This window comes from Tamandua tetradactyla, chromosome 26 (assembly GCF_023851605.1).
Source record: "Tamandua tetradactyla isolate mTamTet1 chromosome 26, mTamTet1.pri, whole genome shotgun sequence".
Taxonomy (NCBI): Eukaryota; Metazoa; Chordata; class Mammalia; order Pilosa; family Myrmecophagidae; genus Tamandua; species Tamandua tetradactyla.
This window is the reverse complement of record NC_135352.1, coordinates 14,689,952-14,717,065: the sequence shown is the minus strand read 5'-3', so window position 1 is coordinate 14,717,065 and position 27,114 is coordinate 14,689,952. Positions and strand designations below refer to the sequence as shown.

Genomic DNA, 27,114 nt, shown 5'->3' with positions numbered 1-27,114 from the left:
TGGTTTACGTCATAATTTTCCTCTGCCTCATCCTCTCAGTTGACTCTTTTAAGACCTTCACTGTTGACCAGGCAAAGGTATTTGTATTACTATAAAACTAGTTTTGATCGGAAAGACAACCTGCTGACATATTCCTTGGATCGATAGTTATATAAAATGTGCTGCTGCTCCTTTTTTGCCATACTTTTGCATTTTTATCATTTTCCCTTATTATTTACCATGATAGCTAAGTAATTTTTAACTAAGGCAATGTATTACCTTTTTACTTCAGATATGCAAATCTTTCCTTAAGTATTAGTTTTATTAAGACAAATGCCAGGAACCAGCAAGGAGGAAATGCCAAAATAGAAAAAGTCTCTCATAACAATATAGGAAACAGTGCTATAAGTGATATGATAATAGCAACCATTTTCATTGATCTTCATTCTCAAAATGCTGCATTGGATCTATTTTTGTTTTAGTCTTAGCGTATAAGTTCTGCTGCCTTTGCCCTCTTTTACTGAACTGACTGTAGTAATTTGGAGCCTTTTTGTCACTGCAGTGCTGACAGTATTATTTTAGGTTGTGTGAAAGTAAATAACTTTTAACTACCTTTCACATATGCCCACGTTTGAAGAAAATAGATCTTTTGTTTACTTTTAGGTTCAGAGTCAATGCTGTTCCTTTTTAACAAAGATTCTAAGGTGAATGGAATATGTTTATGTACAGAAAGCTTTGAAAATATATGTAATTTTGCTTAATTACTCTGCATAGAAAGACAGCCTCCTGTGCTGAAATTAATGTAGTCTCTGCTAAATCAGAGTACTATGACTTTCCTCAATTAATAAAAGTTTAGGTGATTCAGTTGTGAATCAAGATAACATACACTACAGGAATAAGTCTGCTTTAAACCAGTGCATATAAAAAGAAATTTAAATGTAAATATAAATTTTTAAATAATGAAATGAAAATATTTAGCCTCAGACCTGCTTAGAATCTACAGCCTTTCAATCTCTTATTTTAATAAAGCCCTAGGCAAAAATAGGGGCCTTAGAGTGGCATCTGGCCAAAGGAGAAACATATACCAAAGGAGGTATATTATAAACGCCAACCAAATCTGTCTCTGTATCCAAGCATCTTCCATCTGACCTTTTCTTCTCTTCAACCCTTAATGCTTGCCTTGCCCATTTGTTAGATTCATTTAATGCAACACTGCTTTTAGACCCACTTACACTTTTTTAAAAGACAAGTTGATGTTATTAACAACTAGAAGCTGTCTCCTGATTTGTTATGAATTTCAGGGGAGATTATGTTGGCTGCTGGTAGTTTTGAGAAAGAGCTTTAGCAGTGATAGCTCATGAAGACTGACAATTCCTAGAGGATAGATACCGTATTTATTAAACTTGATTTGAAAAGCATCTAGTACTATACTTTGCTTAGATAGGAAGATATTAAATTCTTTTTGATCATAATACTGATTTCATTAATTATTCTTTTCAAGCATATCTGCTTTCTTGGAAATGATATACAACTTTTCAGATATGGCTTAAAAGAAAAAACTCTTTTTATTTCTTTGAAAATATAAACTACTAATATGTGTACATTCATTTTACATGTCACAGTAAAGTAACACTTAAGTGAAATATATTCCAAAATATGTTTTTGCCCTTGTAGATTTTCTACTAAGCCATTCTTTCCAATGAAATTGTGATGAAAGTATTATTTCCAAAGCTTGATTAAAAAGAGTAAGCATTGATATAAAGGGTATCTTTTACACCTCAAATTAGAATTAGTAGCGATTGGTATGGGTGATGTTTTGTATTTTGTTTTGATAACCCATGCAGTTGTAGTACTATTACTTTATGTTGAGAGTGAAGTTTCCATTCTTAATTTTTACTTTCTGAGAATTTGTTTGTTGAAAATGTCTTTCCATATCCCATCTTTTATGTTACTACTTTTGTACATTAGGCAAAATTGTGTGCAGGTATATATATATATATATATTTTTTTTTTCCTTAAAGGAAAATAATAAGGTGAAAAAAAAATCTCTTTTTATAGAACATTTGAAAAATATATAAATGGCTAGCATCCCCTTATGCAGAAAGAGTGCATGGATTTTTACAAAGCTATATAAAGCAACAATATGTGCTTAGTTTTATAGTTAAGAGTATGTAATGACTTGCTTTGGATGGCAAACTTAGGCTTTAAGAGAATGTATACTTGAAGAGACGCATCAAACTCATTGCTGAATTATTATGTAAGTGAATGATATGGTTAAAAGAAATCTTAAGTTTTATATTAGTTTCAAATTCTGGACAGCCACATGAAGAAGTTGAAGGGTTATTTTTGTTTTTATTTCTCTCCTCTGCTTTTGAAAGAAACAAGGGTATAACAGCCTATGTAGATTTTATTGAAGAGCTGGGTTTGGTATGTTATGATTATTGATTTTTTTTAAGTAACATATCTTTTGGCCTTTTTCTGATTATAAAGGAAATACATTCATTTTGGAAATTAAGGAAGAAAATAAAAGTGCAAAATGAAAGCAAATAATTTGTATTTATATCATCTAGAGATAATATTTTGGTATACTTTATTGATATCCTTTTTTTTTTTACTATGTGTGCACCCCACCCCTCTTTCTCTTTAACCAAATCAGACTTATTCTATACATGTAATTATTCTTGATATATACATTTATATATATTATTTAGTTACTGGAACATTCCCACAGAGCATTAATTACTCTTCAGCAACATTAATTTTTAATTTAATATTTACACAGGTGATTTGTAACCTTTATTGTTCTTTGTGAATTTAGATTCATTTTACCGAATTTAATTTACCATTTCAGTAAAATGAATTTTTGCATATCTTTACCATACTCGAACTTAGCATCCATGGGAAAGGTTGGGTGACCCAAGGAGTTTGCTGGCAGGACTAAGGATGGCAGGGATGTTAAGTGAGTGGGTTTAGATGGCTGCAAAGTTGCCGAGATCATTGGTCCCATTATTTTCTTAGTAGATTTAGGGGTTTTAGTAGATTTAAGGCTCAATAATAAGCCTAAACCTGGATTCATTGTGTTTATGAGGAAATCCTAAGCTGTGGTTGATGTGTAGGCTCCCAGGCTCTTCAGAAGGAATTAGCTGTGGCCCGGGCTACCAAGGGTCTGGTATGAGTTTGACCTGTAATCTAGTATATCTAGAATCCTGCCTTTTTATCCTACTGCACTGCTTCCTGCTTCTCTTCAAATAAGACCAAATATCCTTAGCATGATTTATGAGGACTTAAATGATCTATACTCGGCCTACCAAAGCTGCTAGATTTTGCTCAAACCAAAAATTTAAGATTCCTTTCTTTTCCTCACACTTTGCCTCTAACCCACCAGTAATTCTGAATACTGTACATTAGAATTTTATCCCAATTCCAAACATTTCTTACCAGGTTCATTGCTTCAGTTCTGGTCTACATCTTGTCATCTCTTTCCTTTATGACAACATTTGCCTCCTAATGATTCTCTGCCTCCACTTTTACCTCACTTCAGTTCTCTTCAGTGTAGGTGGGGTCTTCTTTGTAAAGCATAAGTCAGATCATGATAGCCCATGATCAGAAAATTCTTTAATATATCCCCATTATGCAGAAATAAAATCTGAACCCTTTAACCATGGCCTATTGTGGTCTGTCCCCCAGCCATACGTATATCCAGTCTTGTGTTCTACTATATTCTCCCTTCATTCCCTTCCTTCAGCTATACCTGGATGCTTGCTGTTCCTCAAACAGATGAAGTCCTTTCTGTGTCTGGGTGAACATGCTATTTACTGAAACTGAAACACTACCCCCAGTGCTTCACATGGTTTATCAGTCAACTCTCTGCTCAAATGTCTCTTCCTCAGTGAGAACTTCTTGTCCCCCAATCCCCTGAGCCTATTTTATTTTTTCCATGAATTTGTTTGTTTGCCCCAATAGAATGAAGCTTCATAAGGGTTTGGGCTTTTGCCTGTTTTGCTCCTATTTTGTCCTCAGGACTTAGAGTGCCTAGTATATAAAATTATCAAAGAAACACTTATATCTAAGGTCTGATTACCCATAGCTAAAGGCAGCATATTTTCCAGGTCCTGTAAATGCTCTTTACTATTAATCATCTGAGCTTTCATGTCATATTTTAATAGCCTTACTTACTGTACTCCTTCCTAAAAATTGTTTTGAATTGCTTATATAGTATGTGCACTTCTTAAAAACATAGGCACATTTTAAAAATTGCTTTTTTGAAAATTACTGTTTGGTATGATGATTGAGGTATATAATGAGTCTGAAATCAGCAGATTTTTGGATAGTTCCTTTGGCTGAGAACATTACTACTCTGGCAAGATCAAACTGCCTGTAGCTATTAGCATCAGACTTCCAGATTCTAAAGCAGGGCCTGATTTTTACTTTTCTCTTTGGGTTATTGCTCTGTCAATTCACTTGTTTTTCATATTAGTTCTACTGCAATGTAGCATGTTGGACATCATGTGGAGTACATTTTTATTACCCAGCCTACAAGATTGAAGACTGAGTTCTCATGCCCTTTATTTATGTCAGTTATTAGGAAGGCTAGTGATATTTAATGCATCCTGGAAAATAAACTGGATGAGAAAAATAAGTCTTGGCTTTCACTTAAAGGAAACTATCTTTTATCTATCTCCATTTAAATGGCAGAAAATTTTTAAGATGAATTCCCTATTAAAAAAAAAATCCCCCTTATTGTTAAAGCAAAGGAAGTTAAAACTTGTTGAAAGAATGTACAAGTACTCATTTTGAAGATATGTTGAAAATGTTAATCCTGTAACTGATTTTTAAGGAATTTTATTAATGGCTTAATTCATCTGTTTCATAATTTTAGGCATGAGTAGAAAAAGAAAAGATTTTGTTATTAAAAGTAGTTGAAACACTTTTTTTTTCAAACTGTAGAAACATGGAAATAATTTAGAATTTAAAACAGTGCTTAAGAATTGTGCTTAAAGAATTTAAAAACAGTGCTTCTTTTGAAACACCATGTCTGACATAAGACACATTGATTTAAATTTGAAAGTTTTATTTGTGCCTTATAAAGGTCAAAAATTTGTCTGAGCTAGTTAATTTCTTCTTTTTAGCACTTATTTAATTTCTTTAGTAGTTTTTATTGAATGATTTTTAGACTACTTGCCCCAAGCTAAACTTTCCTTTAGAAGTTAGAAAATGTTATGTAAAACACAATATTATAATAATAATAATAGTGGTTAACTGTCATCTCCTGAATGCTTCTGAGCCAGGCACTGTTCTAAGGATATTAAATTCTCACAGTGCTATGAAGTAGATTTATCATTGTATCCATTTTGATAGGTAGAAAGGTTAAGTTATTTTTACAAGTTCATACAGTTATTAAGGGGAATTGTTGGGATTTGAACTCAGAAGTTTGGCTCAAGAATCAGTGCTCTTATAAATGCAGAATCAGATTTTTTTTTTTTTTTACCTACTCATTCATTTGGAAGGTTTAAAACATTTGAAATTGAACTGACTCATAAACGCAGGGCTTAAATTTGCTGTGTAATTTTTCTCTTCTGTCTTAAATTGAAGGTTCTTCCTTTCACAAAAAGAAAACTTACCATATTACCTATAAGCTTCATGATTGTGTTATTACAATAAAATGAATTAATTGGTTAATAAATTGATATATCCAATTTATAAATGCTATTCTTGCGTCTTTGCTCTCTACTCAATAGACTAGATTAACATTTGATACCTTAAAAAATATTTATACTCTATAAAGTAAAATGTCATGTTCAGTATCTCTGAGCTCTTCATAAGTAAAAGACAGTTCAGATAATATTAATAGGTGTTATATGAGTTACAGACAATTTATATATAAGCACAGAGACTGTCTTTCTATTCATATAACCCCAGCACTCTAGTATTTCAAGCTGTTTCTCATCAACCATTTTGTGTTGTGTAATTAAGGCCAACAGGCTTAACATCTTTAAACTCATCAAAATGACATATTTGTGAAGCATAACTTGTTAGTAGTGTATATCGCTGAGAGTAGATGTCATTTTCCTTAGGAAACTAACAACTGTGTAGGATTTTCATTGGTTTGTATTAAAGCTACATCTACAACCAAACTGCTGCTATTTCAGAATGTTCTTTTAAAATTTTAAAATTTTTTATAATAAAATAATCACAGTTAAAATTTGCTTTTTAAAAATAAGACATGTAAATTACGATTTGTTAATGCTTTGAGTATTTAAGGGTTAATGCCTCTGTTCATTTAAAATTTTGTATTTTGACATCATTGTAGATTCACATGCAATTTTAAGATTTTCATGAAATTGTAATATACCGAGGTCTCCTGTGTACTTTACCCAGTTTCCCCTAGTTGTAGTATCTTGCAAAATTATGGTAAGTACAATATCCAGTCAGGATATTGACATTGATACAGCCAAGATACAAAATATTTCCATCCTGAAAGATAATGGTCTGCAGTTTTCCTTGTTTGTAATATCATTATCTAGTTTTGGAAGTAGGGTGATGCTGGCCTCATAGAATGACTCAGGAAATGTTCCACCTGCTTCTATTTTATTATCCAGAAGAAATCATGAAGTTATTGGTATTATTTCTTCCGTAAATGTTCAATAAATTTCACCTGAAACCATCTGGATGTAGTACTATCTTTTTTGGAAAATTATTTATTATAGATTCTGTTTTTTAAATAGATTCAGAGTATTTTGGTTATATATTTCTACTTGTGTGTTTTTGATAGTTTAGAATTGGTCTGTTTCTTCTAAGTTGTCAAATTTGTGTGTAGAGATATTTGCAGTGTTTCCTCATGATAAGCTTTTGTTGTCTACAGCATCTGTAGTGATATATCCCCTATTTCTTTTCTGATATTGCTAATCTGTAGGGTTATATATTTATTTATTGGTCACTCTTGTCTACAAGATTTCAATTTTATTGATCATTTCAAGAACTGTCTCTTTATTACATTAGTATTTTGTCTTTTCTGTTTTTAATTTAATTAATTTCTACTCTTTTTTATCTCCTTTCTGCTGCTTTGAGTCTATCTTGTTCTTTTTTTAGGTTCTTGAGGTGGAAGCTTAGAAAATTAATGTGAAACTTTCCCTCTTTTCTAATCTATGCATTTACTGCTAAAAGTTACCCTCTAAACACTTCTTTAGTTGTGTCCCAGAAATTTTGATGTATTATATTTTCAATTCCGTTCAAGTCAAGGTATTCTTTTTTTATTTCACATGAGACTTCCTCTTTGACCCATGAATTATTTAGAAGTATGTTTAGAAGTTGTTTAGATTCTAGGTGATTTTTCTGTTAACTTTCTGATAAACATTCTTGTTTGATTCCATCTTGGATGGGCAATCCTCTGTATGGTTTAAATTCTTTGGATATTTTGAAATTTTATTTTTGTTTCATGGCCTAGGATAGGGTCTGTCTTGGTATATGTTCTACAGATACTTGAAATATGTGTTTTGCTGCTGTTGGATGTTAATGCTGATTAGATCTTGTTGATTAATGATGGTTTTGAGTTCTGTATCTTTGCTGATTTTCTTTCTAGTTGTCCCATCAATTATTGAGAGAGGTTTGTTGAAGTTTCCAACTATGATTGTGCATTTATCTTTTCTTTCACTTTTATCAGTTTTCGCTTCATATATTTGGCAGTTCCATTATTTGGTACATACGTATTTAGAATTACTGTCTTCTTGATGGATTAGTTCTGTCTTTGATAATTTTCTTTGCTCTAAATTCCACTTCATCTGATATTGATGTAACCACTCTTGGCATTTTTTGGTTTTCTTATTCAATGATGTTTGTGTGATGTATCTTTTTTTTTTCCGCTGTTGTTTAAAATTTATCTTTGTCACACAGAAACTCTTTTTGCTCATGGTGCCATTTTGGAGATATGTCTTTTTTTTTTAATTTTTAATCTTAAATTAAAAAAAACTGTTACAAGAAAGAAACACAAACATTCTTAACATATGCTCATTCTGTTCTACATATATAATCAGTAATTCACAGTATCATCACATAGTTGCATATTCATCATCATGATCATTTCTTAGAACATTTGTATCTATTCAGAAAAAGAAATGAAAAGAAAACAGGAAAATATTCATGCATACCATACCCCTTACCCCTCCCTTTCATTGATCACTAGCATTTCAAACTAAATTTATTTTATCATTTGTTCCCCCTATTATTTATTTTTATTCCATATGTTCTACTCGTCTGTTGACAAGGTAGATAAAAGGAGCATCAGACACAAGGTTTTCACAATACACAGTCACATTGTGAAAGCTATATCATTATACAATCATCATCAAGAAACATGGCTACTGGAACGCAGCTCTGCATTTTCAGACAGTTCCTTCCAGCCTTTCCATTACATCTTGTATAACAAGGTGATAAGAATAACCTCCAGGATAACCTCTCAACTCTGTTTGGAATCTCTCAGCCTTTGACACTTTGTCTCATTTCACTCTTCCCCTTTTGGTTGAGAAGGTTTTCTCAATCCCTTGATGCTGGGTCTCAGCTCATTCTATAGTTTTTCTCAATCCCTTGATGCTGTCTCAGCTCATTCTAGGATTTCTGTCCCATGTTGCCAGGAAGGTCCACACCCTTGGGAGTTATGTCCCACATAGACAGGGGGAGGGTGATGAGTTTGCTTGTTGTGTTGGCTGGAGAGAGAAGCCACATCTGAGCAACAAAAGAGGCTCTCGTGGGGTGACTCTTAGGCCTAATTTTAAGTAGGCTTGACCTATCCTTGGTGGGGTTAAGTTTCATATGAACAAACTCCAAGACTGGGGGCTCAGCCTATAGCTTTGGTTGTCCACACTGCTTGTGAGAATATCAAGAATTCAACTTGGGAGGAGAACTGGTCAAAAGTGCATTTGTAAACTGACTCATGGGGAAAAAAATAAAAGAAAAAATAATTCAACTTGGGGAAGTTGAATTTTCCCCCATTCTCACCATTCCCCAAAGGGGACTTTGCAAATACTTTTCCACTCACTGATCAAATCATCTGGGACTCATTGGGGCATCACTCTGGACAAATGAACAAAATCTCATGTCCTACCCAAGGTTCCATGTACTTATGTTGTTCAGCCAACTATCTACATAAGTTATATTGGGAGATGCACTAGTCAAAATAAAAATTTTGTACCAAATAAACATTTTTTGCTTTAGTCTTACACATAAGTTGAAATTTTAAAATATTAATTACCTTCTATTTTCAGCACCCTGCAGTAATGACATTCCTTTGTTCTTCCTCATGCAAAAACATTTTTTAAATTTGTACATTTAGTCACAATCATTATGCACTCTAGACATTCCTAGATTATAACATCTCAATCTTTATCGTCTATTTTTTTTTCTGACTTCATTTATGCCCCCAGCCCTCCTCCCTCTTTCATTCTCACATTCAGGTTCATTCAGTGTTTTAACATAATTGTATTACAGTTAGGTCTTATTGTGCTGTCCATTTCTGAGTTTTTATATTCAGTCCTGTTGCACAATCTGTATCCCTTCAGCTCCAGTTACCCAATATCTTACCCTATTTCTATCTCTTGATTGTCTCTGTTACCAACGAAATATTCCAAGTTTATTCACTAATGTCAGTTCATATCAGTGAGACCATACAGTATTTGTCCTTTTGTTTCTGGCTAATCTCACTCAGCATAATGTCCTTAAGGTCCATCCATGTTGTTACATACTTCATAAATTCATTCTGTCTTAAAATGCATAATATTCCGTCATATGTATATGCCACAGTTTGTTTAGCCACCTATCTGTTGATGGACATTTTGGCTGTTTCTATCTCTTGGTAATTGTAAATAATGCTGCTATAAACATTGGTGTACAAATGTCCATTTGTGTCCTTGCCCTCATGTCCTTTGAGTGGAAACAGCATATGGATGGGTCCTGTTTTTTAATCCATTCTTCCAGTCTATGTCTTTTGATTGGAGAATTTAATCCATCAACATTTAGTGTTATTACTGCACAGGTAGTACTTTCTTCTACCATTTTCCCTTTTGGATTTTATATGTTATATCTAATTTTCCTTCTTTTTACCTTTACTCATAGTCTTCCTTTCTACGCTCTTCTCCACACCTCTCTTTTCTGTCTTTTTGTATCTGTCTCAAGTGCTCCCTTTAGTATTTCTTGCAGAGCTGGTCTCTTGGTCACAAATTCTCTCAGTGATTTTTTTGTCTGAAGATGTTTTAATTTCCCCCTCATTTTTGACGAACAATTTTGCTGGATATAGAATTCTTGGTTGGCAGTTTTTCTCTTTTAGTAATTTAAATATATCATCCCACTGTCTTCTCACCTCCATGGTTTCTGCTGAGAAATCTACACATAGTCTTATTGGGCTTCCCTTGTAGGTGATGGATTGCTTTTCTCTTGCTGCTTTCAAGATTCTCTCTTTCTCATTGACTTCTGACATTCTGATTAGTAAATGTCTTGGAGTACGTCTGTTTGGATCTGTTCTCTTTGGGGTATTCTGCACTTCTTGGATCTGTAATTTTATGTCTTCTGTAAGAGTTGGGAAATTTTCAATGATAATTTCCTCCGTTAGTTTTTCTCCTCCTTTTTCTTCTCTTCTCCTTCTGGGACACCCGCAGCACATATATTCATGTGCTTCATATTGTCTTTCAATTCCTGAGTCCCTGCTCATATTTTTCCATTTTTTTCCCAATAATTTCTTTTTCTTGTTGGATTTCAAATGTTCCGTCCTCCATCCAGTTCATTAATCCTATGTTCTGCCTCTAGAAATCTACTGTTGTAGGTTTCCATTGTTTTTTCATCTCTTCTACCTTGCCTTTCCTTCCCATAAGTTCTGTGATTTGTTTTTTCAGACTTTCGATTTCTTCTTTTTGTTCATTCCTTGCCTTCTTTATATCCTCCCTCAATTCATTGATTTGGTTTTTGATGAGGTTTCCATGTCTATTTGTTTATTCTGAATTAATTATTTCAGCTCCTGCATCTCATTTGAATTGTTGGTTTGTTCCTTTGACTGGGCCATAAGTTCAATTTTCCTGGTGTGAGTTGTTATTTTTTGCTGTGTCTAGGCATTTAATTACCTTAATTAGTTTATTCTGGAGATTGCTTTCACTTCTTTTACCTGGGGTTTTCTTCCTGGATGAATTTGTTGTCCATCTGTTCTTTGACATTTAGTTCAGCTTTATCTGGACCTCTAGCTTAGGTTTTGTTTAACAGAGGAGAGTTTTTCAGTTCTTGTTTCTTGTTTCTTGCCCTGCTTGTATGGTGCCTTCCCCCCCCTCCTCCCCCCCGCCCCCCTAGAGGGTCTACTTAGGTATTATAGACCCCAGCCGGATTTTCCCAGACCAAACTGGCCTCCTTTCAGGGGGAAAGAGTCACCTGCCTCAGTTTTCCTTGCGGGTGAGACCCAGCAGGTTGAAAGACTTTCCTGTGAAGTCTCAGGCCTCTGTTTTTCTTATCCTGCCCAGTATGAGGTGTTTATCTGCCTGCAGGTACCACCAGCATAAAATGATGTGGTATCTTTAACTTTGGCAGACTCTCTCTGCTGGGGGCGTGGTGGAGACGGAGGAAAGGTTGTAGGATGGTTTTAATGGCTTCAAATGACCAAGCCCTGGTGTCTGAATTCCTTAAGGGAGGAATTCCACCTGTGTTGGGCTTCACCCCTCCCCTGGGGAGGGCACAGGCTCCAGGCAAGACCTCAAACAAGCTTGTTTCTGCCTATGCCTGGGGCAGTTGCAGCCTGAGAAGCCCTGCCACTGTATCCAAAGGCAGTCAAGCCTTTGTAGAAACACAGCCACAAAAACCTCTGTTTCCTTCTTTTTTTTTTTTTTTTCCCTTTTTATGTCAGCCCTGCCCCCTTAGCACCAGTGCAAAAATGAGCGACCTCCGCTTTGACCAGGTTCACCTGAGCTAGGGGCCTATTTTTAGTAGTCAGAATTTGATAATTAATTCCACAATTGGTGTTTGGTTGGGCTCGGCCCCTACTGCTTGTAAAGTCTCTTTCCTTTCCCCTCTGGGAAGCAGCCTATGGGGGAGGGTTGCCAACTGCCACGGCTTGGGGAACTCACTGTTCTGTGGGGGGCTCGCAGCCAGTCCAGCTGGTCCAGACTGGGGTATGCTGTGTGTCCAGTCACTGACGTGGCCTGAGGAGCTGTTCTGTACTGTTTCTGGTTATTTAGTAGTTGTTCTGGAGGATGAACTAAAACGCGCACATTGCTAAGCCGCCGTCTTGCTCTTTTTCCGATATATCTTTTTTTATCCTTTTATTTTTAACTTGCCAAATCATTAAATTTGAAGGAGCTTTCTCATAAACTGCATATTGTTGGGTCATGTTTTCTCATCTGTGCTGTGAACTGATTTTTAATTGATATACTTAGCCCATTTATATTTAATAATATGTTAGGGTTTCAATCTACCATTTTTGTTTTCTGTTTGCCCTGTTTTTTTGTGTTCTATTTTTTGTTTGTTTGTTTGTATTTCTTGCCTTCCTGTAGGGTTACCTGAATTTTTTTAGAATTCCATTTTGATTTACTGCAATGTTTTTTGAGTATCCTTCTTTGTATAGCTGTTTTAGTGGCTTCTCTCTATATTACATTATGTGTATATAACTTAATACAATTTATTAGTGTTATAACTTACAGGTTAAAATATAGAAATCTTACCTTCCTTTATATCCCTTTGCCTTTCCCCACCTATGATTTTATTTTCATTAATTTAGAACATCATACAGTGTTACAGTTTTTGCTTCAACCATGAAGCAAAATTTAGAAAATCAAGAAGAGATTTTTTTATTTTCATATTTTAATTTTGTTATTGTTAATTTTGGGTGCATGGTCCAGGAGTTGAACCCAGGTCTCCTGCATAGAAAGCAAGCATTCTACCACTAAACCACCCATGCACCCCTGCCCATATTTTTACTTATCATGTTTTGTCTTCTTTCCTGATGTTCCAAGATTATTCTTTTATCATTTCCTTTCTGTTTACAAAAGTCCTTTGACTATTCTGCTAGGTCATATTTGTAAACAAAAATTCTCTTAGTTTTCCTTCAAGAATGTCTTGACTTCCCCATCATTTCTAAAGTAATATTTCATTAGATATGGGATGCTGGGTGGCAATTTTTTCTTTCAGTTTTCTCATCTCACCTCCATGGTTTTGGTTAAGAAACCTGCTGTCAGTAAAATTGTTTTTCTTGTATGGGTAAAGTGTTGTTTCTTGCTCACTTCTTTCAAGATTTCTTTGTTGCTTTTATTTTTCAAATATTTCAGTGTGATGTGTCCTGATATTGACTTCTTGAGTTTTATCCTGTTTGGGATTCACTCTGCTTCTTTACTGTGTAGTTTTATGTCTTTTGCCAAATTTGGGAAGTGTTCAGTCATTATGTCTTTGAGTACTTTTTTAGCTCTGTCCTTTTTCTCTCCTGCTGGTACTCCACTGACATGAAGATTAGGTCTTTTGTTTTAATCATAATTCCCAGAGGCTCCATTCTTTTTTCCTTTTTTCAATCTTCTTTTCTGTCTGTTATTCAGTTTGATTAATTTCCATTTTTCTATTGTCCAGTTCACTGATTCATTCCTCTGTTATCTCCATTCTACTGTTGAGCTCATTCATTGGGTTTGTATTTCAGTTAGTGTATTTTTTAATGCCATATGGCGGGGTCACATTTCATTTTTTTCCCAAAGAGTATCCCATTATTGCAGCACCATTTGTTGAATTATTGTTTGTTTTGCTTGTTGTTTTTTTGGAAGTGCATGAGGTGGGAATTGAACCTGGGTCTCCTACATGGCAGGTGAGAATTACCAGTGAACTACCCTTGCACCCCCCAGTTACTCTGTATTTTTTCTTTTAAAAGTAAAACATGCATATAATGCTTTTATTATTATAATTATGGTTGTTAGTGGAATGAAACAAATTGCTAAAAAGGTTCCCAACAATAGAAAATATATTTGGGTAAGTTATGACACAATTTGAGTACTCAGATAATAAAAATGTTATATTTTTGTACCAATTACAAACATAAAGTTAAACAATGAATGAAATCCGGGATCCTAAAAGTTAAAAAAGGCCTCAAACATATTCACTATCTTTTAAATTTTAGACAAAGGAGTTGAGAATGAAAAAATATGGAACGCTTCACGAATTTGCATGTCATCCTTGCGCAGGGGCCATGCTAATCTCTGTATCGTTCCAATTTTAGTATATGTGCCGCCAAAGCAAGCACTGCTACTATATTTTTAAGTTCTAAGATTTTTATTTGATTCTTCTTTATATCTTCTATTTCTTTGCTAAGAATTTCTTTTTTTGCTGAAAAATTCTATTTTTCATTCATTTCAAGCATACTCATAATTTCTTATTGAAGCATTTTTTCATAGTTGCTTTAAATCTTTGTCAGATAATTCCCCAACATCTCTCTCATATTGGTATTGGTATATGTGGTAGGGAGAATAATGACCTCCCACATGCGTACATGTCTTAGTCCCTAGAACCTGTGAATATTTTAGTTTGTTTGGCAAAAGGAGAATTAATAGATAAGATGAAATTGGGATTGCTGATTAGCTGACCTTAAAATAGAGAGATTATCCAGGTGGGTCCAATGTAATCATAGGTGTCTTCAAATGTTTTAGAGGGAGGTAGAAGTATTACTGTGAGTGATGTAAAGTGAGAGCTCAAGATCTGACTGACCATTGTTGGTTTTGAAGATGAAGAAAGGGAACCACAAGCCAAGGAATGCAGGCAGCCTCTAGAAGCTAGAAAAGGTTAGAAAACAGTTTCCTCTCAGCCTCCAGAAAGGAGGTTGATTTTAGCTCACTGAAACCTGTGTTGGACTTCTGACCTCCAGACCTATAATATAATAAATTCATGTTGTCTTAAGTCACTATGTCTGTGGTAATTTATGCAGCAACAAAGGAAACCTAAAACAGCATTTTTTGATTGTCTTTCTTAATCGGTTTGAAATCATCTTGGTTCTTGGTACATTGAGTTTTATTAAAACTTGGGCATTGTTTTATTAGTTATGAGACTCTGGATCTCTTAAACTTCTGTTTTAGCTGGCTTACGCTGACACTGTCCTTGCAGGACAAAAAGTGGGAGTGCTCTGCATTGTTACTCAAGTGTGGGTAGAAGACTAGATTTCCTTTTGACACTAGAGAGGGGGGTCTTTATTACTGCTAAGGATGGTAAGATATTTTCCTCTCTACTAGACTTCCATTGATGTTTCCTGGCTGGGAGAGGTAGAAGTGCCTCATTACTTTTTTCCCTTCCTGGTCTCCACTGATAGCAGGTGAAGGGGAAGTTAAGGAGAGTGAAATATGACAAAACCCGTCAGTCGTATATATTTTCTATTCATACAGTACCTCAGAGAACATAATTTTTTAATACTTTTGTTTTGCAAAATGAATAAAAAGCAAAATTATGATTATTTACAATTGAAATTTATAATTGTGACAAAATAACATCCTGCAGCTTTATTAGTTGGTAACTAGTGGAGAAGCCCATAGTCCTTCTTTTCATTATATTCCTCCCTTGCTCCTTATTAATTCCATATACTCTTTGACTCGGCCTAAAGTTGGAATACCCCAACAGTCTGAATATTCCTGGTTAAAGTCAAATTTAGGAAATTATTTTCTGAAATTTTAAAAAGTCACTATATTCAGCATGAAGTTTTATTTTTTGAGAAATGAGGTGTCATTTAGTAGAATAATAGGAATAGTAGGTAATTATGTAGGATCAAGGAGACACCATAAGTGAAGTAACTTGCATAGGGTTTGAGAAGTTACTGGTGGAATTTTGCATAATACCCTCTTTCCTGCTATGTCCCCCTGTTTTGCTACATAGTATCAGTGTCTTTGTCATACTATATTGCTCATTTATGAGGCTGAGTAAACTGGGGGTAAGTTATGAAACACACGATGTAAGTTGACCTAGAAACAAAAATCTCCTTCAAACAGATACCTACTTTTATGCCTGATATTTTCCGAGCAGAACTGTCCTTATATTTACATTTAACACCTTACATCCTGCCTTTTAAATACATGTCAATTAGAAATATGCTAGCTGGAAGGAAGAGGCTAGTTAGACTTTACCCATTTACGTAAAGAACAACTTAGTGAAGCTTTGGTACAGGAGGTGTTGCTCACTCATACTGTAAGATACAATGCTCTTCTTAACCTGTTTTGTTCTTATAGATGAGGAGACATCACCAGCAGCAGGTTTGTTTGTATACTGTAAAACTGCAGCTTTGGCTATATAACAGGTATGAGAAAGTTTTGAGATCGAGAATATGTGCATTAGAATCCCAGTTCTCCTGCTTTACTAGCTTTGTGAACTTGGGCAACGAATTTGCCTTTCTAAGTCTCAGTTTCCATTAGTTTCTCATCCAAAGAGTGGGGATGATAATAATACCTACTTATAGGATTATATGAAGAATTAATTTATTCATAAAGTGCTTACTCTGGTGCATGAGACACAGGAAGCATTCAATAAATTGTACCTTATTAATAATGAATGTATTTATTTCTTCTTTTGAATCTCTGCATTACCACCTCAGTTTTTCAGGGGCTTGTCAACAATTTGAAATTGTCCTTCTTATTTTATTCTTACTTTTAGGCCAGTAGTTCTCTGTGTGTTGTGCCTGGATCAACAGCATTAGCATCATTTGGGGTCTACCAGATTTATTGGAAACTCTGAGGGTCAGATCTAACATAAGCCCTCCATATAATTCTGATGCACTGTCAAATTTGAAAACTACTGCCTTAGGTTATCCACCAGATTTTTTATAAAGAAAGGGAAAGAGAAGTCCCATCAACCGTATTTGCTTTTTGCTGTTACCTTTAATGAGAGTCTTGAAAGTGTATTGAAACATTTTGAGATGTTTAAAAATTATCTGTGATATTTAACTGATTCATCATACCAGGAGTATTCGTAGGCTAATATTTTAAATGAGGTAATGAAGTAACATGTTGGATATCATGAAAGAAATTTTTGGAAACAAAAGAAAACAATATGTCACTTTTAGACTTCAATGGGTCTTTACTGGCAGTCGCTGTATCTCTAAAGGTATAAAATTTCCTAGACTGGACTCCCAAGTATTAGACAGGAATGAGGAAATGGAAGAGAATTCAGTCATTCAGCATGTAAATATGGATACTTTCTATAGGCCAGGCACCATCCTGTATAATGGGAATGAGTAATGAAGAAAACTATTAAATCCTGCCCTCATGAAGCTTACATGTTGGGATGAGACACTAGGAGGGAAGATGAGCAAAATGTGTAGAAGATGTATTAATAATGAGTTTTCTGAGTTTATAAAGACAGAAATGGAAGGGAGATTGGTTAAAATATAAATTCAAGATTGGTTTTGATGTCCATATATATATATATTCACATTTTAATGTGTAGGAAGTTTAGAATACAAATTTTGAAAGTTCCTTTTACTTACCAGAAAATAAGCTTATAGACTTATATAGAAGGTGGTGCTAGAAGGAAATATAAATTCATTTAAAAAGCATTTGAACAAATATAAGAGAAAGCCATAAATGATAATCTGGCTAGTAATTAACAGTATAAGCTTGAGATCAGGAAGTCTATTTAATTCTTGCCCTAGATTAGGAATTTCCTTTAGCAGTAGGACAGACTAGGTAAACCATAGATTTGTGTCAGTATGATGATTCTTTATGCTGTTTAGTTGTCGTAATTACTTTAATTATTTTCGGGTCTATTAAAACAGATACCAAGGTTTGCCACTGAATTCTAGAAGTAGAGATAGTAGTTGAATTTAAAGATAAGTGGCTATTTATATATAGTTCCTACTAGTTGTCAGTCACTGTACTGTTGACTCTACTAACTTCCATATGAAATCTAATTTATTCTTCAGAATAACAGAATAGCATTTCTTGCATTAGCTTTGTGCTGGCCATTGTGCAATGTGCTTTACTACACTGAAAGAAATAATTTTTTATATTTTTTAAAGGTTTCTGAGCTTTGAGTGAGTTTAGAAAGTGCTTGGAGTACATCACAACTTGTATAAAATTCCTCTGTTTTCTTTTAATGTTTTTATGGCTTCATATTTTACATTTGAATTTCCTATCCACTAGTATTTTGTTTGTGTAGAAAATTATGTTACTGTACTTTAACATCATATTTTTCTCTAGTGTTTATCCATTTATTGACTGGTCATCGTGTCAACACTTATTTAAAATGCTGCATTTATTATTTAATACACTCATATCTTTGGGCCTGTTTATGGACTTCTGTTCCATTGATCTGTTAATACTGGCACCAGATTCATACCACGTCAATTATTTTATAATGTTTCAGGATCAAAACAAAAGATTTTTTTCCTTAAGGTTCTCATATCTTTATTCGTTCAGATGAACTTCATATTCATTTGGTGCAGTTATAACAGAGAAATTACATTGAGATTGTATTATATATACATAAATTTTTGTATGGGCAGACACCAGGAATCCAACCCAGGTCTCTTGCATGGCAGGCAAGAATTCTGCCACTGAACCACCATTGCACCACCCTGCATTATATTTTCAGGTTAATTTGTAGATAAATGACATCTTTCTTTCTTTGAGTCTTCCCATCCAGATATGGGGCATCTGTCTCCATTTATTTCAGTGATATTTTATGTTCCTAAGAATAGTTCTGAACTTTTTATTAATTATGGGTTCTACCTAATTCCAATTAGGATAATTTCTAGATATTTTACATTTTTCCTTTCTGTTATGAATGGTCCTAACTCCTATTACAGAATATATATTGTGTGTGAAAGTAGATATGAAAACTTGATTTTTGAATGTGAATTTTGTAACCAGCTGTGCTGGTTTGAAATGATGTATGTACCTTAGAAAAGCCATGTTTTAATCCTAATCCCATTTTGTAAAGGCAGCCATTTCTTCTAATCCCTATCCAGCATTGTATGTTTGAAACTATAATTAGATCATCTCCCTGGAGATGTGATGTATTGAGAGTGGTTGTTAAACTGGATTAGATGACGGCACATCTCCACCCAGTTGGGTGGGTCTTGACTGGTTTACTGGAGTCCTACAAAAGAGGAAACATTTTGGAGAATGAAGAGATTCAGAGAGAGCAGAACAGAATGACATAGCCACGAGAACCAGAGTTCACCAGCCAGCGACCTTTGGAGGTGAAGAAGGAAAGTGCCTTCCAAGGAGCTTCATGAAACAGGAAGCCAGGAGAAGAAGCTAGCAGATGATACTGTGTTTGCCATGTACCCTTCCAGATGAGAGAGGAAGCCTGACCATGTTTGCCATGTGCCTTTCCATATGAGAGAGAAACTCTGACTGTGTTCACCGTGTGCCCTTCCACTTGAGACAGAAACCCTGAACTTCATCAGCCTTCTTGAATCAAGGTATCTTTTACTGGATACCTTCGATTGGACATTACTATAGACTTGTTTTAATTGGGACATTTTCTCGGCCTTACAAGTGAAAGTAGCAACTTATTAAATTCCCCCTTTTAAAAGCCATTCCATTTCTGGTATATTGCATTCTGGCAGCTAGCAAACTAGAACACCAGCAGTGTTACTGAGCCCTCTTAATAGTACTCAGAAAACATTTTATTTAATTCTTTTGGGCTATTTAGGTAAATAAATTTGTCGTTACTGATACTGGTATGATGTTGCCTTCTAACATTTTATGTTATTTTGGTATTGATTTTGTTATCTTGATCAATACTTCTAAAACATTGTTTAAGATTAATGATGATGGTGGACATTAACATTCTTAGCTTGTTCTTAATTTTAATGGGAATTCCTGGTGTCTCACTATCAAGAACGAGACTGGATTTTTATTTGAGAAAGAGGTTTTGGTTATTTGCTTCTATGTAGTAGTAGACAAGAATCCTTTTAATCCTAGTTTACTGAGGAATTTTCTTTTTTTTTTGTAAATCAAGAATGGAAATTGTATTGAGCTAATAATGAATTTTTAGAATCTACTATGATCTTTATTATCAGTTTGAAATACTTTAACCATGATTTTTGCTGAAATCGACTAGAGCAGGAAAAATGTCCATTTGCCAAAGCAGAATATGCCAACTTCAAGCAAAACAATCAAATTACTCCTTTTTATTATTTTCTTTTGAGATATCTAGAGAGCTAATTTGAAAACTTTTGATATTCAAATAAATGCATTAATCATTGAGCTTTTGAACTAAGGAAAATACATTTTTAAAGAGATAATTTTTGTCATAAAAACAGTGAAAATATTTATAGAAACACTTCTGTAAATATGTATTTATATTTGGTATGCTTGTCTTGATGTTTCTATTGCAAAACAGTGATTTATTTAGAGTTTTGCTCTTGGCCTTTCGTTTAGTAGATTAGTCGCATGTGGCAGGTGGAAGATTGATTTTTATGACATTTATAAAATCAGGATATATAAAATAAATGAGAGATTAAAGCAAAATTAGTACCTCCTCTTCTGGCCCTGTTTTTCTTCTTGCTTTTGCCCACTTATTGGTCAGAAGTTAAAATACCTATTTGCTTAAAGCATCCAATCCCTTTTTCTGACTTTTTTTCTTTTTTCATATTTCATTGAAAAAAATGGATGTAATGACACAGGAACTTATTGCTATCACCAGTTACGTAACATAGCTGCCTCTGCCCTACAATGCTGGGTCCCAGCCCATTCCAGGTGTTCTGTCCCATGTTGCTATGGAGATTTATGCCCCTGGAAATCATGTCTCACATAAGAGGGAGGGCAGTTAGTTCACCTGCCGAGTTGGCTGAGAGAGAGATGCCAATCTCAGCAACAAAAGGGGTTCTCCAGAGGTGACTCTTGGGCATAATTATAAGTAGACCTAGTTTCTCCTTTGCAGAATAAGTTTCATAGGGTAAACCCCAAGATTGAGGGCTCGGCCTACTGAATTGGTTGTCCCCATTGCTTGTGAGAATATCAGGAATTTCCCAGATGGGGGAGTTTAATATTCCTCCTTTCTACCTAGTCCCCCAAGGGGACTTTGAAAATATTTTTTTACTCTCTACCCATTATTACGAGGACTTTGAAAATATTTTTTTTGTTCTCTATCCATTATTACTCTGGGATATACCGTGCTCTCAGATTCTTGACTCTCAGAAACTATATAAGATAATATGTTTCTGTTGCAATAAACTGCTAAGTCTTGAGATAATTTGTTAGTCAGAAATAAATTACTAAAATACTTGGGGAAATTTTTCAGAAGTTGCATTTAACTGCTTTTTGTTTTACAAAAAAAAAAGATATACCAGAAAGCATTGACATTATTTGCCTACAAGGGGTTGGGAACCCTCTATGTGGAATGAGTAGGGAAGGTGAGACATTTCCTAGAGTGTATACCTTTTTGATAATTATTTTAGTTTCTGAAAGCATGTTACTGTTCTACATATTCAAAAAGGCCTTGCTAAAGGCCTTATAGGGCAGGTCTCAAAGAGATAGAAAAGCCAGAGGAAGTAGCCAGGAGCTAAACATGGAAACTGGAAGAGAAGAGAAGCCAGGAGGGGCTACCATGTGCAGTACCATGTGACAAAAAAGCCAAGGACAATGATTGCCAACAGCCAGCCCCAGTACACTATAGTCGTGGGAAAAAGCATTATCTTGATGACCCGTTGGCTTTGGATTGGATTTCTCCTAGCCTCAAAACTGTGAGCCAATAAATTCCCATTGTTTAAACCAGCACAGTGTATTGTATTCTTTAGCCATGAGGAAACAAAAACACTGTGTGTAAAGAGATTATTAGTTGGGAAAAACAGTAACAATACAGTAGAGAAATAAGATAATAACTCTAGAGGTGATCAAAATTAACATCACCAATGAAGGACATATAAACCTTGTGTGTTGGTGGTTGTAATACTTCAGAAAGACATAGCATCCCTTATATTTTATTCCAGTCAGGGATATATAATTAAATCTCCTGAATAAATATTAGACAAATCGAAACTTAGACACATTCTACAAAATAATTGACCCATGTTTTTTTAAAGTATTAGTATCTTAAAAAATAAAGACTAAGGTATTATTCTAGATTAAAGAAGAGTAAAGCAACATGACATGTAAATTCATAATATATGGTCCTGGATAGGAGGGGGGAAATGCTACAAAGGCTGTTGTTGGAATAGTTGACAGAATTGCACATGTACTGTACATTACGTAAGAGTATTGTACCATTGTTAAATTACAGAGAATTTAATAACTGTGCTGTAGTTACATAGAATATATATAGAATAGTGGGTTTTAGGATGTAAATACTCAGGTAATCACAGGCAAAGAGACATGCCTGTTATTACCAAATGATTTAGAAAAATTAATTACTACTATTGTAGTGGGTTGAATTGTGTTCTCCCAAATGATAAATTAAAATCCTAAAGAGAGATTAAAGTCTTAACTCTTGCTACCTGTGAATATGATCTTATTTGGAAAGTGGATCTTTTCAGATGTAGTCAAGTTCATAGGAGGTTATACAGGATTAGGGTAGAACCTAAATCTAAAGACTGGTGATTTTGTAAGAGAAAGGAAGGGGAGATTTGGATAGAGAGACAAAAGGAAGAAGACCATGTGGAGACAGAGTCAGAGATTGGAGTGATACAGCTAAAAACCAAGGAGTGCCAGGGATTGCTGGGAGCCACCAGAATCTGAAAGAGGCAAAGAATTCTTCCCTAGAGCCTTTACAAGGAGAAAATAAATGTGTTGTTTTAAGCCACTCAATTTCTCGTACTTTGTTATAGTAGCTCTAGAAAACCAATACACATACAGCTACATACATAATACCTATATACATACATAGAAAGATAAGAGTGTTTACTAATTTCGCAGGGTTTTTTTTTTTGTAATTTTGAAATTATTTCAAGTAAAACATTGTGAAAACTATCTGAGCAAAAAAATGTGGCCGTTTTGTTGATAAATTATATGCTCACCCTATCTGCTTTCTGTACTATTTCTGTACTTTTTGACCTTGAGTAGACTTTTTTTTTAAATTACTAGTTTTAGGAAAAGCTCAATCTTTTCTTTATATTTCTTTATATTTTACTTCTTTTTAAACATTTTTAAAATTGTGAAATATATACAAAAAAGCAATAAATTTCAAAGTACATTGTAACAAGTAGTTACAGAACAGATTTTGGAGTTTGGTATGGGTTACAGTTTTACAATTTTGGGTTTTTCCTTCTAGTCATGCTAAGACACTGCAGACTAAAATATCAGTATAATGACTCAGCAGTCATATTCATTTGTTAAATCCTGTCTTCTCTGTTGTAACTCTTCCTGCTTTGATCTTTCTCCCAGTCTTAAGGGGTATTTGGGCTATGCCCATTATAACTTTTTCATGTTGAAAAGGGTTGCCATTAATATGGGATAGAGGATGAACTTATTAATGTTCTTGGAGAGGCTGGCCTGTCTGTTTCAGGGCTTATCTGGCCTAGGAACCCATCTGGAGGGTGTAGGTTTCTGGAAAGTAATCTTAGTGCATGGAACTTTTGTAGAATCTCAGAGCTCTAGGTGTTTAGAGTTGGTGCATTTTACTTCTTGATGCTACTTTCTATTTATTATTGTCCCTAAATTAAATGATTGTTTCTTTTCTATGAATAAAGGTCAAAGTTCCCTTGCTTCATTTTAAATTTAGAACACCTTAGTGGGATATTGTTATAATTGTTAACTTGCCTTGTTTTCTTTTTTGTTCTGAAGAAAGTTCTTGGGCAGTTAAATTTATTTTGAAGCAAATGGTATCTGTACCTTTTTGTCTTTTCTTTTCTCTAAGAACATAATAGATTCAGTATTCTAATTGGGTAGGAATTCATGCTCTCATTCTTTAAGGATACATTACTTTAGTAGACGCTAGGTGGATGCTAAACTAGTTCTGAAGAAGCTTTTTAACCAAATAAGCCTTCTTTGCTTTGTGCATATTACTGTGGAATGTAGGTGAGCAGCATTTTTCCTTCTCAGGGAGAGTCAGGCTTACTTAGAGTATCAGTTATCTAGAATATCTTAAAATCATGTGTTTTATCATCAATTAGAATTACTAGACTTTTTTTGATGTGGACATTAAAAGTCATCTGAATTGATGGCCTAACTGGGCATAGTAGGGAATATAGCAAACTTTATGCCTAAGTTATTTTGAATAAAATTGGACAATATGTAATTATCTGAAATGACTCTGAATATTGTTTTATATATGGAAATTTTTTTTTAAAGAAGTAGTGTTTAGAAGGTTAATTAGACAGAAAATCAGCCCTAGATAAGGAATGCTTTTTACAAACAGACTGTCCGTTGATTTGTGGATTGTCAGAATTTGTGTTATCTTCAGTTTGTATCATATTTCTCTTGTTTCTGAAGAGAAGTAATATTTTGTCACCAGGTTTTGTTTTTGCTCTTTTCCTCAGCCTTTCTGTTTGTGGGAAAAATTCATTGTTCTTTATGATAATTCTCGTTATATGCATTTGGGTTCAGTATTTGGAAATGGGCCCCCAGTGAATGAAAAAAGAATCTTTTTTCTCTATGTTTTAATCTTTCCATGCACTTTCTATTATTCTATCATCTTCCATTGCATTGAGAGTGAATGATACATTGTTTATGGCAGGACATAATAATGATTCTTGCTTTTAAGAAGTTGTTAGACTGTCAGTGGCAGTAACAGAATATGAGACTCCTTTCCTCCAGAGTAGCAGCAGATCTTATGAACTTGGTTGCAAATAAGTTTTCCTTCATTTTAAAAACCTAATATAGAAAAATAAAATAACTATTTGCCTGTGTTCTTTGTAAAACAAAAACACGCCAAGTTAGAAATATTAATGGTGATTTATACTAAAGAATGCTAGCTGGGAATACAGAAGGGAAAAGAAGCTCAAAGAATGGGAGCAATGTTTAGACACTTATCTTGGTACTATCATAGTAGAAGTTTGTGATTTTCTTCATTCTTTCTCTTGAAGACATTTTTATACACACCCTTCCAAAGATTTTAATTCTTAGGGAATATTTGAAAGTGTATAGGATTAGGATTTCATAGAAGGCTTTTCGGTCTTTTTATAGTTTAATTATGTTTACTCTAGTCATGGTTCCCATTTTAACCTTGTTTTCTCAAATATATAAAGTACATGTTAGGCCAAATGTTGAAATGTTGTGTTTAGTACATTAAAGCGTGGCAAATTTTTCACCTCAGGATCTTCTAATCTCCTGGAGAAAAAAATAAGCTATGTTTATGTAACCATGTCCATATATACATACGAACAAAAATGACTACTTTTTTGCCTCCCCCAGAACAAAAGAGGTGCTGAGTGCTGGATTAATATTTTGTTAGTGAAAGAAGAGAGAATTAAATGGCTTTTCTAAAAGTTTTTTTACTTTAGGCCCTTATATAATCCTTCAGAGACAAATGATTAGGCAACAGTTAAGATGATATTTTAAAATATGATTTGTCTTAACAAAGAAGGTAAAGACAGTCTCCCCTAAGAAATATACAAAAACATGAAGTAGAAAACTATTTAAAATGTATTAAAATGCATAAGAAAAGAAAGAGGATTGGCATAGTATATTTAGAATGAAATAGGAAGATGATGTTCAATTAGCCCTACAAAAGAAATGAATATATATGTATACATTGTAAAATCAGTGCCCAGAGTATGGTGCTGAAGAATGCTTAAAGGAATGAGTAATCACAGGAACTTTCTATAAATCTAGTTAAAAAGAAATGGAAGTAGAGGTGGGGATGTTCTGGAAATTTTACTCAGTAGGTAACAGTTTCACAACTGTTTGTATTTTAATTTTGGTGGCACAGAAGGAGAGAGCTGAAAGAGAATATGATGAGGGGAGGGGGTTTGAAGGAGAGGGTTTCCTATGAGATTAGCAGGTAGGTTTTTTTTTTTAATTTCAGGTAGGAAGTTTTGATAAGGTATGTGAGCAAAATGATGTGGATAATGTAGTAGTAGTCTGTGGTAGAAAATGTAATTAACTCTTGAATGGATCACTGTTTGTTTATATTGTCTCTCAACTTTTGTGGCTGCTCGCTGCTAGAATAAACAACATGTTTTATCTCATCCAATCAAGTATCCTGTTATTCAATGGATACTTTCCCCCAGTTTTTAAAATGCAGTTTTACTAAGATGTATTATCACTCATACACCATACAGTCATCCAAATTGTACAATCAGTGGTTCGTAGTATCATCATATAGCTGTGTATTCTTCATCACAATCAGTTTTTGAACATTTTCATTACTCTAGAAAAAGAATAAAAGTAAAAATAAAAGTGAAAAAGAACGATTAGATACTTTTTAAAAAATTGAATTGGAACCTTTTGACAATAAAGTGACTGTCTACAGCAGGAGCAAAAATGATGAGCAAAACGTTTCTGTTATTAAGAGCTTATATATACCAGGCACAAGACTATGTCCTTTACATCCTTGTATATCATTCAACTTAGTTCCTGAATTACATACATGGGAATTAAATGTACAGGTTAATTGTAAGAAATCCTAGTTTTAAAAATATTGATGTATTTTTAAAAATACTCCCCATTAGAATTAAGAAAATATAACAATCCTCACACAAATTCCATGAAGTAGGGATTATTTTCTTTTATTGTAAGAAATCTGAGGTAGTAAGAAAAGAAGCTGAAATTCAGACACAAACTGACAAATTTCAAATTCAGTCTTTCTTTCTAGAAATGTCTTAGAAGTAATGTAGTTATATGACAGTTTACTTACCTCTAGAAAGATAAACTGGGAAAGATTAACTTGTAATATTAAAGGATATTATTACTAACATTTTATCTTAAAACAGTAGTCTTCCAACACTTGGTATCTGGGTATAAATTTTGTTCAGCAATATAAAACGAAAACATAATAATATGATTATAAGTATAATGTAAAATGGCTGAAGAGTTTCTGCCAAATGCTGAACATGCAGTGATAGTTTAAGGGGCATTTCTTTTCTGATGCTTTACCATTTTCATAGAAGAGTGTCATGCTAAAGCTTTCCTTGGTGGTACTAAGACAACAGTTTTCCTCTGTGGGTTTGGGGTGGGGCGGGGGGGACATATGCTGGGAATCAAATTCAGGTCTTCTACATAGCAGGCGAGCATTCTACCGCTGAACCACCCGTGCCCCCAAAATACACCTATTTTTAAT

General features: G+C 34.2%; 1 protein-coding gene and 2 non-coding genes across 4 annotated transcripts in view; 1 reads left to right on the top strand and 2 right to left on the bottom strand.

Annotated features, from left to right (window-relative positions):
- Positions 1 to 27,114, top strand: part of TNKS (tankyrase) — a 293,729-nt gene that overhangs the window by 103,889 nt on the left and 162,726 nt on the right. The gene's annotated exons all lie outside the window — the stretch shown is intronic.
- TRNAR-UCU (transfer RNA arginine (anticodon UCU)) lies at positions 12,828 to 12,898 on the bottom strand. The gene has a single exon. It is a non-coding gene; the product is annotated as a tRNA-Arg (tRNA).
- LOC143670074 (U6 spliceosomal RNA) lies at positions 14,115 to 14,218 on the bottom strand. Its single transcript, XR_013169255.1, has one exon. It is a non-coding gene; the product is annotated as a U6 spliceosomal RNA (small nuclear RNA).